The sequence below is a fragment of the Schistocerca nitens genome, chromosome 12 (assembly GCF_023898315.1).
Source record: "Schistocerca nitens isolate TAMUIC-IGC-003100 chromosome 12, iqSchNite1.1, whole genome shotgun sequence".
NCBI classification, from domain to species: domain Eukaryota; kingdom Metazoa; phylum Arthropoda; class Insecta; order Orthoptera; family Acrididae; genus Schistocerca; species Schistocerca nitens.
In genome coordinates, this window is record NC_064625.1 from 28,087,405 (window position 1) to 28,107,713 (window position 20,309).

General features: G+C 45.9%; 1 protein-coding gene across 1 annotated transcript in view; it reads left to right on the forward strand.

Moving 5' to 3' along the window:
- The first annotated feature begins 226 nt into the window (after positions 1-226).
- LOC126215049 (peroxidase-like) overlaps positions 227-20,309 on the forward strand; it is a 276,437-nt gene continuing 256,354 nt past the window's right edge. Inside the window, exon 1 of the mRNA XM_049941691.1 lies at positions 227-350. The gene's annotated coding sequence lies outside the window, so the exon portion shown is untranslated. The remainder of the gene's footprint in view (positions 351-20,309) is intronic.

Consider the following 20,309-nt stretch of genomic DNA (forward strand, 5'->3'; position numbering starts at 1 on the left):
AGAGATTTATCAGGTGTCAGGAGGTTGGTGAGGGAGCCCGCCTCTTTCATCGTTTTCCACGCTCGCCCATCAGCGGTGACGTAAACGTGACGTAGGCACAGCTCCCGCGGCACGTAGCGCCTGGATGTCGGCAGGCCCGCAGCGCAGCCGCCTTTTCCCCCGAGTGCTGTTTGTGCGGCCACCGCCGCCGACCGCTCGCAGGTGGGCGCGCTATATAAACGCCTTGGTTCAGCCGGGCGCTCGCATTAGCCCACTCCACCCGCTGCCGGTCGCACGCCACCACACGCCGCACAGTGACCGATCTCGCCCGAACCACAAGACCAGCGCCGCACGCCGGGACTCCATCTCAGGTCAGCTGCTCACACTAGTCTACATCTCTTACTTTATTCGTGACTGTAATTTTTGCGAAATTTCGATCACCAGATTTCTACTCTGAACGCCATAATACAGGATGGTCCAGAACTCACGAACTCTAAATAACTATTTCATTTATTCTTTTCTGTTATCTTTCCTGACATTATATCCCACAGAAAAGTGTAAACAATCTCCCCTGCTCGGTCTTTAATTCTGCGAATATGAATGGAAACTGATCATAAAACGATATGGTGATAACCACATCTGAAAAATCAACATCTGTAGCTGGGTCACTATTCTGCAGTTCAGTGTTTGTCAGGGAGTTCCAAGAACCACCTTCGCTCTACCAGTATTTCTTTACCGTTCTACTCTCTAATAGCGTGTGGTAGAAATGAACGTCAAAGTCTTACTACGTGAGTTCTGATTTTTCTTATTTCATTACCATTTCTCCCTGTGTAGCTTGGAGATAGCAAAATACAGGGTGGGCCAAAAGTCAGAAAGAGGTTAGATTTTAGTATCCAATGATATTTCACAGACTTAAAGACCAAGGATGGGAGATTGGTAACACATATGTGTGTAATACGATCTCAGGAAAGAAAGGAAACAAGAATAAATAAAATATTCAGTTATAGCCACTTCGCTACTTTTTGACCACCCTGTACCTTGTCATTCGGAGGAGAAAGTTCGACACCAATTTCGTGAATAAAATGTCCGCGGAACGAAAAACGCCTTTGTTCGAAAGATTGCCACCCCAACTCGCGTATCGTATCTGTGACTCCCCGATTTCGCGATAATACGAAATGAGCCGACCGGAGTGGCCGAGCGGTTCTAGGTGCTACAGTCTGGAACCGCGCGACCGCTACGGTCGCAGCTTCGAATCCTGCCTCGGGCATAGATGTGTGTGCCGTCCTTAGGTTAGTTAGGTTTTAGTAGTTCTAAGTTCTGGGGGACTGATGACCACAGCAGTTAAGTTCTCTAGTGCTCAGAGCCATTTGAACCAATACCAACTGAGCTGCTCCTTTCCGAAAGTTTTCCCTGTCCTTCGCCAATACTATCTGATACGGGTCCACACCTCACCGCAATAATCCAGAAGCGGACGGAAAAGCTTAGTGAAGGTAGTTTCGTCTCTTTAATAGATCTTTTGCACCTTGTAAGTGTTCTGCCACTAAACCATAATGCTTCGTTCGCCATCGCCACATTTCCTATGTGACGGTTTCAATTCAAAGTTATTCTTAATTGTTTACTCTTTGTATTTAATGGAGTCGACAAACTTTAAATTTGTTCATTTATCGTGTAACTGAAATTTGTCGGAGTTATTTTGTAGTACTCGTGTTGAGGACCTTACACTTTTTATTGCTTAGAGGTAATTCACATCTTTTACAACAAGCTTGTATCTTGTCTAAATAATTTTGTAATACGTTTCGATTTTCTGATGACTTTTTTTCGTTTCCAATCACCTATCTTAGGAGTACGTCAGATCAATCACTTCTTAGATGCTTATGCTCTTTTTTTCTCCCAGTAGTTCTTCGTTCTATCTCATCTCTTCTTCCATTCCTCCTCTGATATTTGGATCGGTTTCCTGGCGTTGATCTTAACTTGGAACCTCTTAGTTTTGTCTTTGGTCACGGTCTTGGCTGTACCATTCTTTAACATGACTTTGGTAATCTGGAGTTCTCTCAAATACTTTTTCACTTTCTTAAACCAATTTAATTTAGCCTTTGTTTTGTAAAAGAAGTCAAAGATTTGCTTAATTAGTCCGTCGGGATTCTTTCGGAGAACGTGTCCATAAAAATCTATCCACCTTTTTCTCATGGTTTCTGAGAGTCTCTCCGACTTTGCATAGAGGGCTTCGTTTCTATAGAAAACTAATTTGTTATTTTGGAATTTTGGACCCACGGTCTTCCTCAAAATTTTCGATTTCCAATTTCTCCATTTGCTCTTTCCTACCCATGACAAGTGTTTCTGCTGCATATAATGCTTAATTAATGTGTTATAATTCCTTATTTTGGTGTTCCATGGGACGGCTTTCATATTGTATGTGTTTTTGGATTTCTGGGAAGCTAGTTCCATTTTGGTCCTTCTTGCTTCCACTGCTTTCCCTTCAAGGTTGTTCCATTCAATCCAGTCCCCTAGGTACTTCATTTTTTGAGCTCCTACTTTAATTCTCTTAGGAGTATCTAGTATATTCGTCATAATCTTCGTTTTTCGTGAGAAATCTTAATTACTACCTTCCCTGTCTGCCCTTGTAACTCGGAGATTTGTTCTTTAGCTTCCTCCCACATTCCCGCGAGACTGACTTTACTGTATGGTAAATAATGGCATCGTCAACAAACAATTTAAAAGGGCTGATCATATTGTCTCCTAAATCGTTTACATCGATTAAAAACATTGCTCGAGAAACGCTACAGATCTTTTCCATTTTACTTGATGACTTACCGTTAGTAACTATGAACTGTGGTCTTTCCGACAGGAAGCCACGAACCCAGTAGCAGAACTGAGACGATAGTCCATAGACACACTATTTGATTAAAAGTAGCTTTTGAGGAACCGTTTTAACAGTCTCCGGGAAACCTGGAAACATGGAACCAAACTGAGATCAAACATTTTTTTCATGTGGCTGTCAACAGATGTAGTACGTTATCAAAAATTCATGACACGAAGCTCTATTGTATTCGTTTCTTATTAGTGCCGGTTTCCGTCATAAACAATCATTTGGGTAGGGTACAACGATCAACGTTACTCACACCTCACACAAATTTATTTATTGGGTATTTATTACAGCTGTGCGCATGTAGCAAAGCGAAAATTCATAAATATGAAACTGAGGCTCATTCAATAATAACACATTAACTAAGGTAGTTACTGGTGATTGTTGCTGTTGCTGCCTTCAATCCAGAGACTGGTTTGATGCAGTTCCCCATGCTACTCTATCCTGTGCAAGCTTCTTTATCTCCCAGTACCTACTGCAGCCTACATCCTTCTGAATCTGCTTAGTGTATTCATCTCCTGGTCTCGCTCTACGATTTTTACCCTCCACGCTGCCCTCCAGTACTTACTTAGTGATCCATTGATGCCTCAGAACGTGTCCTACCAACCGATCCCTTCTTCTGGTCAAGTTGTGCCACAAATTCCTCTTCTCCCCAATTCTATTAAGTACCTCCTCATTAGTTACGCAATCTACCCTTCTAATCTTCAGTATTCTTCTGTAGCACCACATTTCGGCCGGCCGGAGTGCCGTGCGGTTCTAGGCGCTACAGTCTGGAACAGAGCGACCGCTACGGTCGCAGATTCGAATCCTGCCTCGGGCATCGATATGTGTGATGGTCCTTAGGCTATTTAGGTTTAATTAGTTGTAAGTTCTAGGCGACTGATGACCTCATAAGTTAAGTCGCATAGTGCTCAGATCCATTTGAACCATTTTGAACCACATTTCGAAAGCTTCTATTCTCTTCTCGTGTAAACTGTATATCGTGCATGGCTCACATCCATACATGGCTACACGCCATACAAATACTTTTAGAGAAGACTTCCTGACAGATACTTAATGTTAAATTTCCGTTCTTTAGAAACGCTTTTCTTGCTATTGTCATACATTTTATGTCTTCCCTAATTCGACCATCATCAGATATTTTGCTTCCCAAATAGCAAAACTCATCTACTATAAGTGTCTCATTTCCTTATCTAATTCCCTCAGCATCATCTGATTTAATTCGACTACTTCCCATTATCCTCGTCTTGCTTTAGTTGATGTTCATCTTATATCCTCCTTTCAAGACACTGTCCATTCCGTACAACTGCTCTTCCAGGCTCTTTGCTGTCTGACAGAATTACAATGTCATTGTTAAATCTCAAAGCCTTTATTTCTTCTCCATGGATTTTAATTACTACTCCAAATTTTTCTTTTGTTTTCAATCCCTTCCCAACCTACTGTATTTGACCCCTGCCTCCTTCAGAATTTGAAAGAGAGTATTCCAGTCAACGTTGTCAAAAGTTTTCTCTAAGTCTACAAATGCTAGAAACGTAGGTTTGCGTTTCCTTAATCTATCTTCTAACTTCTAAGATAAGTCGTAGGGTCAGTATTGCCTCGCGTGTTCCAACATTTCTACGGAATCCAAACTGATCTACACCGAGGTCGACTGCTACCAGTTTTTCCATTTGTCTGTCAAGAATTTGTGTCAGTATTTTGCAGCCGTGACTTATTAAACTGATAGTTCGGTTATTTTCACACCTGTTAACACCTGCTTTCTTTGGAAATGGAAAGTAGTTATTGGCTATTCATTACAATTAGTGAATGACCGTACGGCACTGATGGCCGGGAGACTCCTCGCGGGGCGGTTCGGCCGCCGCTCCACAAGTTCTTTAACGCCACTACGGAGACTTGCGAGTGAATGAGGATGCAATGATGATGAAAGACACACAACACCCAGTCATCTCGAGGCAGGGAAAATCCCCGACCCCGCCGGGAATCGAACCAGGGACCCCGTGCGCGGTAAGCGAGAACGCTACCGCAAGACCACGAGCCGCGGACATTACAATTAGTTACTCTGTTTCTATTAAATGTCGTTCAAATTCATTTTTGTCAATTTTCGCTTCGCTTTATGCACACAGCTGTAATGAATATCCGGGAAATGTGTTTACATGTATTACTTCTGTGATATGTCAGTGGTATTGCTCGTTCTTCCATACCAAGATCATCGTTTATGCCAGAAACTGATAGTAGTAATAAAATGGTTCAAATGGCTCTGAGCACTATGGGACATAACATCTGAGGCCATCAGTTCCCTAGAACTTAGAACTACTTAAACCTAACTAACCTAAGGACATCACACACATATATGCCCGAGGCAGGATTCGAACCTGCGACAGTAGCAGCCGCGCGGTGCCGAACTGAAGCGCCTAGAACCGCATGGCTGTAATGGATCGTTGCAGCCACGTCTCGAACCCGGAGTCAACAGATGGGGACGTTTGCAAGACAACAACCATTTGCACGAACAGTTCGACGATTTTTGCAGCAGCAGGGACTATCAGCTCGGAGACCGTGGCTGCGGTTACCCTCGACGCTGCATCACAGACAGGAGCACCTGCGATTGTGTACTCAACGACGAACCTGGGCGCACGAATGGCAAAACGTCATTTTTTCGGATGAATCCAGGTTCTGTTTACAGCATCATGATGGTCGCATCCGTGTTTGGCGACATCGCGGTGAACGCACATTGGAAGCGTGTATTCCTCATCGCCATACTGCCGTATCACCCGGCGTGATAGTATAGGGTGCCATTGGTTACACGTCACGGTCACCTCTTGTTCGCATTGACGGCACTTTGAACAGTGGACGTTACATTTCAGATGTGTTACGACCCGTGGCTCTACCATTCATTCGATTCCTGCGAAACCCTACATTTCAGCAGGATAATACACGACCGCATGTTGCAGGTCCTGTACGGATCTTTCTGTATACAGAAAATATTCGACTGCTGCCCTGGCCAGCACATTCTCCTGATCTCTCACCAACTGGAAACGTCAGGTCAATGGTGGCTGAGCAAGTGGCTCGTCACAATACGCCAGTCACTACTCTTGCTGAACTGTGGTATCGTGTTGAAGTTGCATGGGCTGCTGTACCTGTATACGCCATCCAAGATCTGTTTGACTCAATGCCCAGGCGTGTCTAGGCCGTTATTACAGCCAGAGGTGGTTGTTCTGGGTACTGATTTCTCAGGATCTATGCACCCAAATTGCGTGAAAATGTAATCACATGTCAGTTCTAGTATAATATATTTGTCCAATGAATACCCGTTTATCATCTGCATTTCTTCTTGGTGGAGCAATTTTAATGGCCAGTAGTGTATTTTGATTACAGCACAGACTCGGAAACTGCCCAATTCCTAATGTTGTTGCCTATCTGAGCGTCATTATTCGTAGACGGATTGGTTTCCAGCTATAGAGGCAACATAATGTGCGAGAGATAGGCTGAGAGAACGTGGCAGCGACCTTGCCCTCCGCAGACTGGTCGACATGGGTGCACTGTCCTCCACCGCTAACTGCCACCAGAAGGAAATGCATATGCACGCAGGGCAGGGAACTTTGCGAACAATGAGAGACTCGCACTTGGCCGAAGGTGTCACTAATTACGAGAACAATAGAGGAGCCCCTTTCAGTGATGGAACTGCCCACCACCTCCACATCGTTACAGTCACAGACCGTTTTTCTGAAGGTGACATTGTACCTTTCCTTTGTGGAAACGCCACGTAGCTGCACAAAGCTGGCTGTCCCATTGCTACGCCCAACACTCGCTTTCCGAAATAACTGCCCTAGTCGATACTGGGCAGTTAGTGAACAGCGCTACGCTGCAATAGCCGCTTATTTTCCTATTCGCCGATTTACACCAGTGGCAAAGCAATAAAGGAAACACCAATGGAAAACGCCTATCTCCGCCAATGGCAACACGTAATGCAAAGACCAATAAAAGAACATTTTGTACCCTTCCTCCTCACTCTCATATCCAATGACAGCACTCCTTCACAGTATACAGGGTGGTCCATTGATCGTGACCGGGCCAAATATCTCACGACATAAGCATCAAACGAAAAAACTACAAAGAACGAACCTCGTCTGGCTTGAACGGAGAAACCAGATAGCGCTATGATTGGCCCGCTAGATGCCGCTGCCATAGGTCAAACGGATTATCAACTGCGTTTCTTTAAATAGCAACCCCCATTTTTATTGCATATTCGTGCAGTACGTAAAGAAATATGAATCAGTTGGACAACTTTTTTCGATTTGTGATGGATGGCGCTGTAATAGTCACAAACGTATAAGTACGTGGTATCACGTAACATTCCGCCAGTTCGGACGGTATTTGCTTCGTGATACATTACCCGTGTTAAAATGGACCGTTCACCAACTGCGGAAAAGGTCGATATCGTGTTGATGCATGGCTATTGTGATCAAAATGCCCAACGGGCGTGTGCTATGTATGCTGCTCGGTATCCTGTACCACATCATCCAAGTGCCCGGACGTTCGCCGGATAGTTACGCTATTCAAGGAAACAGGAAGTGTTCGGCCACATGTGAAAGGTCAACCGCGACGTGCAACAAATGATGATGCCCAAGTAGGTGTTTCAGCTGCTGTCGCGGCTAATCCGCACATCAGTAGCAGACAAATTGCGCGAGAATAGGGAATCTCAAAAACGTCGATATTGAGAATGCTACATCAACATCGATTGCACCCGTACCATATTTCTATGCACCAGGAATTGCATGCCGACGACTTTGAACGTCGTGTACAGTTCTGCCACTGGGCACAAGGGAAATTACCGGACGATGACAGATTTTTTGCAGGTGTTCTATTTAGCGACGAAGCGTCATTCATCAACAGCGGTAACGTAGACCGGCATAATATGCACAATTGAACAACGGAAAATCCACGATGGACGCGACAAATGGAACATCAGCGAACTTGGCGTGTTAATGTATGGTGTGGCATTATGGGAGGAAGGATAATTGGCCCCCATTTTATCGATGGCAATCTAAATGGTGCAATGTACGCTGATTTTCTACGTAATGTTCTACCGATGTTACTACAAGATGTTTCACTGCATGACAGAATGGCGATATACTTCCAACATGATGGATGTCCGGCACATAGCTCGCGTACGGTTGAAGCGGTATTGAATAGCATATTTGATGACAGGTGGAGTGGTCGTTGAAGCACCATACCATGGCCCGCACGGTCACCGCATCTGACGTCCCCGGATCGCTTTCTGTGGGGAAAGCTGAAGGATATTTGCAATGGTGATCCACCGACAACGCCTGAAAACATGCGTCAGCGCACTGTCAATGGATGTGCGAACATTACCGAAGGCGAACTACTTGCTGTTGAGAGGAATGTCGTTACACGTATTGCCAAATGCATTGAGGTTGACGGACATCGTTTTGAGCATTTATTTCATTAATGTGGTACTTACAGGTAATCACGCTGTAACAGCGTGCGTTCTCAGAAATGATAAGTTCACAAAGGTACATGTATCACATTGGAACAACCGAAATAAAATGTTCAATCGTACCTACGTTCTGTATTTTAATTTAAAAAACCTACCTGTTACCAGCTGTTCGTGTAAAATTGTGTGCCATATGTTTGTGACTATTACGGCACTATCTATCACAAAGCGAAAAAAGTGATCCAACTAAAATATTCATATTTCTTTACGTAGTACACGAATATGTAATAAAAATGGGGGTTCCTATTTTAGAAAACGCAGTCGATATCCGTTTGACCTATGGAAGCGCCATCTAGCGGGTCAACCATAGCGCCATCTGGTTTCCCCCTTCAAGCTAGACAAGTTTAGTTCTTTGTAGTTTTTTCGTTTGACGCTTATTTCGTGAGATATTTGGCCCGGTCACGATCAATGGGCCACTCTAAGTAACCAAACTAGCGCCCAATCAGCAGTTAGCAATACACCCTGAGGAAGGCGTCTTGCAATAGTCGCCCAAACGTCGGAATTTTATAGTTGACAGTGCGGCCTCAAACCCAGAAGAATTTTATTGACTTTTGCTTCATGTTCTAATTTGACACATTCCACTTAATGTCTCTGTGGATGATTACTCATAGATATTTTGCGGTAGTTACTGTCAAACGGTTCGAATGGCTCTAAGCACTATGGGACTTAACATCTGAGGTCATCAGTCCTCTAGACTTAGAACTACTTAAACCTAAGGACATCACACACATCCATGCCCGAGGCAGTTGACTTTGCTCTATGACACCAGTGTGAAACATGACTGCGTTCTGTAACTTCGGATCTTGAAGAAGAATGAGTTGCCATTCCTCTTCAGGTACTTACGCACATCACTGAAAGTGTTCCCGGCAGAGTTCAAGCAGTCATAAAGGTGAAAGGTGGACACACACCATATTAATGTCCCCTAACAGGTGTCCAGATACTTTTGATCACATACTGTGCGCCATGAGCAGCACTGGTGCCAACATAATTCCCTAGGGCACGCGTGAAGTTGCTTCTACTGGGTGATTTAAAAAGATAGAACAGATTTCGACTGTTTATTACAGACAAATTATAAGAAGTGGAAACACATTACGCCTTTCACCGGACAGAGGAAAGCTCAGTGATTTGACACAGCTGCGATGTTGTTTGTTTGTAGCAATATGGCTACTATGCCACAAGAGAAATTATTTTGTGTGTTGGAATTTGCGCGAAGTCAATCTACTGTCCAAGTGCAACGTCAGTTCTGCGTCCAATTCAGCAAGAAGCCGCCTCTACATGAGCAGGTTTATGACTAGCATACAGAATTCTTGGAAGCTGGTTGCACATACAAAGGAAAGAGCGCTGGTGAAAAATGTCGACCGTAAACGAGATGCGTTCACACGGAGCCTTGGGGAAGCATTATAGTAATTGCTTCCCGGCGGCCATAACAGAAAGTACCAATTTTGCTTTTCAGTTCTCCAGGATATGGCAGAGGAAACTTTTTCCGAACGACAAATTTTTTTTCGGATGAATCGACGTTTCGTCTATTGGGTAAAGTAAACCACCGCAAAATAAGAATTTGGGGGGTCAGAAAATCCTGGCGTCGTCATCATACACGGAAGGGACTCACAGAAACTGAATGTTCTTTGTGCCGTTTCTGTTCACAAAGTTTATGGACCTTTGTTTTTTGCGGAGAAAGCTGTGACAGGAATGTCCTGCGAAATACATCCTTTTTTCAACTTCATGAAGATTCCAGTGATTTCGTTTTTACGAGTTTGCATCACGGTGCCCCACTTCACTTTCTCCTTGAGGTGTGGCGTTGTCTTAACGACACCATCCCACAACGTCCGATTGGAAGAGGGGGACAACAAATCTTTGTTGATTGCTTTTTTCTTCCCAGGCCACCAGACCTCACACGTTGAAAAGTTTTCGGTGGGAGTACATAAGACGGTCTGCCCTTCAAGAGCTGAAAAACCGAATTGTTGAAGCTGTGGGTTCAATAAACAGGTACCTGTTGATTAGATGTTTCTCCAGGAATGTGTGGTGTTCGTGTCGAGTGTATGGTACAGTGTGCGTGTAAATCATATAACTCTGAACCTTTCTCTCTTCAGCGAAATGTGCAATGAGTTTCTATCTTTCTGTTATTCTTGAAAAACCACGTTTGCCCAGATCGCTAGTAATTCTTTTTATTACTATTACCGGTTTCGACAGATATACGCTTTCATAATCGGATTTTGTAACATTATGATATGTATAGACTTTTGACAACACTGAAGGTCAGTTAGTAATGTTGCGCCAGATTGTAATAATTATGTAGTAGTAACTACGTGGTATTTTATTTGTGAGCTGCTGATTTTCCTTTTCATTTTTCGATACAATGTGACGCAACTTCACTATGTGACTACCGATGTAGTGAAGAGCATGTACATCTAGTAATGTTGCAAGATGCAATGATAACAGCGTAGATCTGCCGAAACCGACAATAACAATAACAATAAAAATAATTACTAGCGATCTGCCGGCCACGGTGGCCGATCGGTTCTAGGCGTGTCAGTCCGGAACCTCGCTACTCCTACGGTCGCAGGTTCGAATCCTGCCTCGGCCATGGATGTGTGTGATGTCCTTAGGTTAGTTAGGTTTAAGTAGTTCTGAGTTCTAGGGAACTGATGACGTCATATGTTAAGTCCCATAGTGCTTAGAGCCATTTGAACCATTTTGAACTAGCTATCTTGGCAAACTTATTCTTCAAGGTACATAACATTCAGATCGCCTCCAGATATTTACCTAATGTGAAAAACATATTTCTATGTTTTATAGTTTATCTGTAATAAACAACTGAAATCGTTCTTTCTTTTCGAGCCACCCTGTACTTCTGCCGGTGATTCTCCATCCACGACACAGGTGACAATTATTACATAACTCTTTGTGTTAGGACGCTCGAACTGGTACGGAATGACGGTGTGGCTTATCGACGAAGCCTACTTTCATTTGGATGGATTCGTTAATAAGCAAAACTGGACCATTGGGGGAACTGAGAATCCACATTTCGCGATCGAGAAGTCTCTTCACCCTCAGCGGGTGACCCTGTGATGTGTAAAGTCCGATCACGGATTTGATCACGGAATAGTCGGTGCGATATTCCTTGATGGCACGTTGACTACCGAACGGTACGTGAAGGTTTTGGAAGATGATTTCAGCCTCATTATCCAAAGTGACTCTGAAGATGTGGTCCAGTTCACGAAATAGTCGGTGCGGTATTCATTGATGGTGACTACCGAACGGTACGTGAAGGTTTTGGAAGATGATTTCAGCCACATTATCCAAAATGACCCTGATTTCGCGAAGATGTGGTTCATGCAAGACGGACCTCGACTCCATCGAAGCAGGACAGTGTTTGATGTCCTGGAGGAACACTTTGGCTCTGGAGTACCCAGAGGCCACTGTTCCAGTACAGCACTCGTGGCTGCCGCATCGCGGTCGAGAAGTGGGGCCGCGGCATTTTCAGATAAGTTTTTACAGTCTGACGATAATCTATGGATTTGTAGTTTTAGCTTGACGACGTCCACTATGGACAAACGGTAGCCACTTTTATTCTGAAGAAGGTTGGGTTATCCCGACTGAAACCTAGGTAAACCGAGGTAAATCTGTGCAACTGAGGCTGTTGATTTTTAAAATTAAAATTAATATTTATACAGTTGCTGACAGGGCCGCGAAATGTTGAAAATATTTAAGCTCTATTAAAGACAAGGTGGACAGCAGTGACCCCTAAACCATTGCTGAGCTGAAAACAGGCATTCAGGAGGTCGTCGACAGCATCGATGTTCCGACACTTCAGCGGGTCATGCAGGATTTCGCTATTCGTTTGCGTCACATCATCGCCAATGATGGCAGGTGTATCGAATATGTCATAACCTAAATCAGAATACCTGTAGTGACGTTTACATGTTGAACGAAGTGTGTGCACGCCGTAGTTTCTTACATTATTTACATTTATTTTTCTTATAGTTCTATAATTGTCACACTGTAACACGCTCAGCCCTACGTACCATTCCTATATCCCTGACATCGATCTGTTGTAGAATTTTAGAACTTGTCTTTTGCTCGCGTATCGTGTCATTTCTGGAAACCCAGAATCTACTCTGTAGGAATCAACACGGATTCCGGAAACAGCGATCGTGTGAGACCCCAGAAGATATTAGATACAGGCTCCCAGGTAGATGCCATTTTCCTTGACTTCCGGAAGGCGTTCGATACAGTTCCGCACTGTCACCTGATAAACAAAGTAAGAGCCTACGGAATATCACACCAGCTATGTGGCTGGAGTGAAGAGTTTTTGGCAAACAGAACACAGCATGTTGTTCTCAATGGAGAGACGTCTACAGCTAAAGTAACCTCTGGCGTGCCACAGGGGAGTGTTATGGGACCATTGCTTTTCACTATATATAGAAATGACCTAGTAGATAGCGTCGGAAGTTCCATGCGGCTTTTCGGGGATGATGCTGTAGTCTACAGAGAAATTGCAGGATTAGAAAATTGCAGCGAAATGCAGGAAGATCTGCAGCGGATAGGCACTTGGTGCAGGGAGTGGCAACTGACCCTTAACACAGACAAATGTAATGTATTGCGAATACATAGAAAGAAGGATCCTTTATTGTATGATTATATGATAGCGTAACAAACATTGGTAGCAGTTACTTCTGTAAAATATCTGGGAGTATGCGTACGGAACGATTTGAAGTGGAATGATCATATAAAATTAATTGTTGGTAAGGCGGGTGCCAGGTTGAGATTCACTGGGAGAGTCCTTAGAAAATGCAGTTCATCAACAAAGGAGGTGGCTTAGAAAACACTCGTTCCACCTATACTTGAGTATTGCTAATCAGTGTGGGATCCGTACCAGATCGGGTCGACAGAGGACATAGAGAAGATCCAAAGAAGAGCGGCGCGTTTCGTCACAGGGTTATTTGGTAAGCGTGATAGCGTTACGGAGATGTTTAGCAAACTCGAGTGGCAGACTCTGCAAGAGAGGCGCTCTGCATCGCGGTGTAGCTTGCCGTCCAGCTTTCGAGAGGGTGCGTTTCTGGATGAGGAATCGAATATATTGCTTCCTCCTACTTATACCTCCCGAGGTGATCACGAATGTAAAATTAGAGTGATTCTAGGGCGCACGGAGGCTTTCCGGCAGTAGTTCTTCCCGCGAACCATACGCGAGTGGAACAGAAAGGGGGGTAATGACAGTGGCACGTAAAGTGCCCTCCGCCACACACCGTTGGGTGGCTTGCGGAGTACAAATGTAGATGTAGACAGTGTGAAGTATGTCCGGAACTCCATGTAGCAATGTACTGGCACTCCTGCCGAGTCACTTTTGCTCTTGTGGGCGCCCCGTAAGAAGCAAAACCGCAGGCTAGACAGCTCGGCTGTCGGCCCGCCGTGTTCTCTTTTTTCCTCGTTTCGCTTCCCGCCGGCTGACCCGGCTCCTGCCGGCGGGTGGTACCGCAGGGAAAGCAAAGTGTCGCCGCTTACGCGCCTTCGCGTTGTGGACGCACCACACTCGTATCGGCCGGAATTTCCATCGCCCTGAACTGAGCCAAACTAGCGGCGCTTTCCCCACGACGGGGGCGGCGTACGTCCCGTCACCAGGGAACAGCGGGTGGCGCCCTTCCGGAAAGCAGGAATAAGAGAACAGCGAAACCCCGTGCCTCGTACGGCGAGCTCTGCTTTCCTTCGCTTCGAGCCTCCGGGCGCTGCAGACTGCTACGCGTTCGCACCTGGCTCTCAAAGCTACGAGCAGCGTTCAGTAAGTAATGTAACGCATTTTCTTCTCAGCCAGTTTCGGTTGAAAGAATGCGGAATTTGTTGATGGGCACGGTGAAAAGCTCTCGCTTCAGCCCCTTTCGTTTCATGAAATTCCCACAGGTGCTGGCCATTAAAAATTGCTACACGAAGAAGAAATGCAGATGATAAACGGGTATTCATTGGACAAATATATTATACTAGAACTGACACGTGATCACATTTTCACGCAATTTGGGTGCACAGATCCTGAGCAATCAGTACCCACAACAACCACCTATGGCCGTAATAACGGCCTTGATACGCCTGGGCATTGAGTCAAACAGAGCTCGGATGGCGTGTACAGGTACAGCTGCCCATGCAGCTTCAACACGATACCACAGTTCATCAAGAGTAGTGTCTCGCGTATTGTGACGAGCCAGTAGCTCGGCCACCATTGACCAGACGTTTTCAATTGGTGACAGATCTGGAGAATGTGCTGGCCAGGGTAGCAGTCGAACATTTTCTGTATCCAGAAATGCCCGTACAGGACCTGCAACATGCGGTCGTGCATTATCCTGCTGAAATGTATGGTTTCGCAGGGATCGAATGAAGAGTAGAGCCACGGGTCGTTAAACGTCTGAAATGTAACGTCCACTGTTCAAAGTGCCGTCAATGCGAGTAAGAGGTGACCGAGACGTGTAACCGATGGCACCCCATGCCTTCACGCCGGGTGATACGCCAGTATGGCGATGACGAATACACGCTTCCAATGTGCGTTCACCGCGATGTCGCCGAACACGGATGCGACCATCGTGATGCTGTAAACAGAACCTAGATTCATCCGAAAAATGACGTTTTGCAATTCGTGCACCCAGGTTCGCCGTTGAGTACACCATCGCAGGCGCTGCCGTGTTTGATGCAGCGTCATGGGTAACCGCAGCCACGGTCTCCGAGCTGGTAGTCCGTGCTGCTGCAAACGTCCTCGAACTGTTCGTGCAGATGGTTGTTGTCTTGCAAACGTCCCCATCTGTTGACTCAGGGATCGAGACGTGGCTGCACGATCCGTTACAGCCGTGCGGATAAAATGCCTGTCATCTCGACTGCTAGTGATACGAGGCCGTTGGGATCCAGCACGGCGTTCCGTATTACCCTCCTGAACCCACCGATTCCATATTCTGCTAACAGTCATTGGATCTCGACCAACGCGAGCAGTAAGGTCCCGATACGATAAACCGCAATCGCGATAGGCTACAATCCGACCTTTATCAAAGTCGTAAACGTGATGGCACGCATTTCTCCTCCTTACACGAGGCATCACAACAACTTTTCACCAGGAATCTCCGGTCAACTGCTGTTTGTGTATGAGAAATCGCTTGGAAACTTTCCTCAAGTCAACACGTTGTAGGTGTCGCCAACGGCGCCAACCTTGTGTGAATGTTCTGAAAAGCTAATCGTGCGGAGACTCTCGTTCGAGGTGATCGACGGATCACAATCGAACATCTCGCTGCGCAACCGGACGTCTCTATTGCTAGTGCCCTCGTCCAACGGCTGGGTACTCGAAGGTGTGTGCCCGCTCGGTTCCTCAGCTTTACTTCGGAGAGGTGGTGTTTACATTTCGAAGTGATGAACTCAAGTTTCATAGCCTTTGTCGATCTCCGATAAAATAGCGTCACGATCGGCCTCGTAACGCGCAAGCATTCCCTACAGATGGTCCTTCATTTCTCATTATATAGGGTGGTCCATTGATACTGACCGGGCCAAATATCTCATGAAATAAGCGTCAAACGAAAAAAACTACAAAGAACGAAACTCGTCTTGCTTGAAGGGGTAAACCAGATGGAGCTATGGTTGGCCCGCTAGATGGCGCTGCCATGGGTCAAACGGATATCAACTGCGTATTTATAAATAGGAACCCCCATTTTTTATTACGTATTCGTTTTGGTTGGACCACATTTTTCGCTTTGTGATAGCTGGCGCTGTAATAGTCACAAACATATGTGCCACAATTTTAGACGAACAGTTGGTAACAGGTAGGTTTTTTAAATTAAAATACAGAACGTATGTTTGAACATTTTATTTCGGTTGTTCCAATGTGATACATGTACCTTTGTGAACCTATCATTACTGAGAACGCACGCTGTTACAGCGTCATCACCTGTAAATACCACATAACCGCAATAAATGCTCAAAACGATGTCCGTCAACCTCAATGCATTTGGCAATACGTGTAACGACATTCCTCTCAACAGCATGCAGTTCGCCTTCCGTAATGTTCGCACGTGCATTGACAATGCGGTGACGCATGTTGTCAGGCGTTGTCGGTGGATCACGATAGCAAATATCATTCAACTTTCCCCACAGAAAGAAATCCGGGGACGTCAGATCCGGTGAAAGTGGGGGCTATGGTATGGTGCTTCAACGACCAATCCACCTGTCATGAAATATGCTGTACAATACCGGTGTCCAGGGGAGTACCCCTGTACAAGATCGGGGTTGTGGTGCCCGAGACGAATACGAACAGATTTCTTGAAACAATTATTGAGGCTATAAATAATAAACACACAGCATGTAAACTGACTAGTTCCCTCATCATTTCGATGGAAATCGGGTAAATAATTTATGGGACATGTGAGTGACTAACTAGGTTCGATCTCTTCCGCGTAGTAACCAAGAGAGACTGCAGTCGACAAGGAAGTACGGGCGATCGCGTGACCAGCTACCTGCAAATGTGTTTACTACAGTGGAGAATGTATGCGATAGTTATCTCGTTTGTGGGATAGCGGCAGCCGCGCCTAACGGTGATGTGGAGCAACAACGTAGCTGACGTAACGCGGTACGTACACGATCTGCATCTGGACACAGCTGCAAGCAGCGGTAAGCTACTGTATTTGTTGGAAGGCACTTTTCGTAACACTGGGGTTGTGAGAACTATACCCATAGGACAAAGATAGCAAGGATAGGTAACTGTGAGAATTATGGCAAAATCACTTTAACTGCTCACGCAACTAAGTTGCTGACAAGAGTATTATACAGAATTATGAGAGAGAAAACTGGGTATATGTTACGTGAAGATTGGCTTCAGGAAACGCAAAGGCGCCTAATAGTCAGTTCTAACGCTACGGGTTCGTACGAGTTACCTACCTGTAAAAAGCGTCAGACAGTATAAAATAGTTCAAGATGATCGAAATTCTGAGAAACATAGAGGTAAGGTATAAGGAAAGACTGGCAATACAGTACGTTGATGCATTAGCGTTTCTTCACAAGTTTAATAAGCACGAGTCATACACAAAAAAGAGCCTTTAGTCATCAATAATGTATCCTCCATCACTATTTACAACGCTTTACTGTAGATATCACGTGGTTTTGAGACGAAGAACCCCTCGAGTCTCGTCGGAGCGCATTTTCATCCGGAAAGGAAATTCCATCAATGTGTTTCGAGAGAGAGAGAGAGAGAGAGAGAGAGAGAGAGAGACAGAGAGAGAGAGAGAGAGAGTGGAAAAGGTGAAAATTTGAGGGCATAAGATCAGGTAAGCTCGGTGCGGCCATTAAAATTGGCCATTAAAATTGCTAACCACGAAGATGACGTGCTACAGACGTGAAATTTAACCGACAGGAAGAAGATGCTTTGATATGCAGATGATTAGCTTTTCAGAGCATTCACACAAGGTTGGCGCCGGTGGCGACACCTACAACGTGCTGACATGAGGAAAGTTTCCAACCGATTTCTCATACACAAACAGCAGTTGACCGGCGTTGCCTGGTGAAACGTTGTTCTGATGTCTCGTGTAGGAAGGAGAAATGCGTACCATCACGTTTCCGACTTTGATAAAGGTCGGATTGTAGCCTATCGCGATTGAGGTTTATCGTATCGCGACATTGCTGTTCGCGTTGGTCGAGAACCAATTACTGTTAGCAGAATATGGAATCGGTGCTTTCAGGAGGGTAATACGGAACGCCGTGCTGGATCCCAACGGCCTTGTATCACTAGCAGTCGACAGGCATCTTATCCACACGGCTGTAAAAGGTCGTGCAGTCACGTCTCGATCCCTGAGTCAACAGATGAGCACGTTTGCAAGACAACAACCATCTGCACGAACAGTTCGACGAAGTTTGCAGCAGCAGGGACTATCAGCTCGGAGACCGTGGCTGCGGTTACCCTCGACGCTGCATAACAGACAGGAGCGCCTGCGATGGTGTACTCAACGACGAACCTGGGTGCACGAATGACAGAATGTCATTTTTTCGGATGAATCCAGGTTCTGTTTACAGCATCATGACGGTCGCGTGCGTGTTTGGCGACATCGCGGTGAACGCACATTGGAAGCGTGTATTCGTCATCGCCATATTGGCTTATCACCCGGCGTGATGGTATGGGGTGCGATTGGTTACACGTCTCGGTCACCTCTTGTTCGCATTGACGGCACTTTGAAGAGTGGACGTTACATTTCAGATGTGTTACGATCCGTGGCTCTCCCTTTGATTCGATCCCTGCGAAACCCTACATTTCAGCAGGATAATGCACGACCGCATGTTGCAGATCCTGTACGGGCCTTTCTGGATACAGAAAATGTTCGACTGCTGCCCTGGCCAGCACATTCTCCAGATCTCTCACCAATTGAAAATTTCTGTTTAATGGTGGCCGAGCAACTGGCTCGTGACAATACGCGAGTCACTACTCTTGATGAACTGTGGTATCGTGTTGAAGCTGCATGGGCATCTGTACCTGTACACGCCATCCAAGCTCTGTTTGACTCAATGCTCCGGCGTATCACGGCCGTTATTACAGCCAGAGGTGGTTGTTCTGGGTACTGATTTCTCAGGATCTATGCACCCAAATTGCGTGAAAATGTAATCACATGTCAGTTCTAGTATAATATATTTGTCCAATGAATACCCGTTTATCATCCGCAGTTCTTCTTGGTGTAGCAATTTTAATGGCCAGTAGTGTACTTAAACCTAACTAACCTAAGGACATCACACACATCCATGCCCGAGGCAGGATTGGAACCTGCCACCGTAGCAGTTAGGCGGTTCCAGACTGAAGCGCTTAGAACCGTTCGGCCACACTGGCCGGCAAAAACGGTTCCGTGATTGAGTGGTTAATTGCCCGCACCGCCTCTTCCCGGCAGAGACACAACTGCCCGTCGTGGGGAAGAATGACATCGTTTCTGCTTGCTGGTGGCGTCCAGCACTGCCAACCGCCAACAGCCGGCGGTCTAGTTGCGGCAGCGGGCAGCCCCTCACCGCCCCTGCCATTGCGTGCCACTCCGCCGGTCTGCGGAACCTGTTTGTGGCATCCAGTCGCAGGTCAGCTACTGCTCGTCCCCCTCCTTCCCTGAGAATCTCTGCTTCGTAATTTCTGTCGATGCATTCCCGCGTTTGAAAGTCGAAACGATTTTATTGAGGCGTGCCACCGCGTATGACGCCGAGGACACATACCTTTTTTTTTTAGGGCGAGGACATATCGCTCAGTGTGCCACCGTTCACCTCAGTGACGGCCTGTCAGGAGACGACCATCGGCCTACTGCAGCAAAAATGTGATTCACGCAAAGATCCGACACGTGCCCTTTGGTTGACGCTCGGATCCCGATGGTTCTGCGCCCACCGCAAACGTAATTCCTGATGTCGTTGTGCCGACATTGAACACGTAGGGGTGGTCTGCTGCGGTGCTCCACGCTAAACAATGTACGACGAACGGCGTGCTCCGAAACATTTGTGCCTGCACCAGCAATGTGCTTTTCCGGCAGATATACAACAGATGACCATCTGTCCTACAGAAAAGCCTCCGAACCCCACACTCTGTGAAGAGTCATGGACGTCCAACCATTTAGCTGGTGTTAGCTTCACTGTCCTACCTATTTCTGTAGATGTTTACGACAGTAGCACGTGAACATTCGACAGCTCAACCGTTTTCGAGATACTCGCTCAAAGGCTCTGGAGCGGGGTAGCCGCGCGGTCTTGGGCGTCTTGTTACGGTCCGGGCGGGTCCCCCCCCCCCCCCCCCCCCCGTCGGAGGCTCGAATCCTCCCTCGGGCACGGGTGTGTGTTGTTCTTAGTGTAAGTTAGTTTCAGTTAGATTAAGTAGTGCGTAAGCTTAGCAACCGATGATCTCAGCAGTTTGGTCCCATAAGACCTTACCACAAATTTCCATTTTCAAAGGCTCTTCGTAATAACAATAATCTGTCCGCTTCTCTCAATCGACTT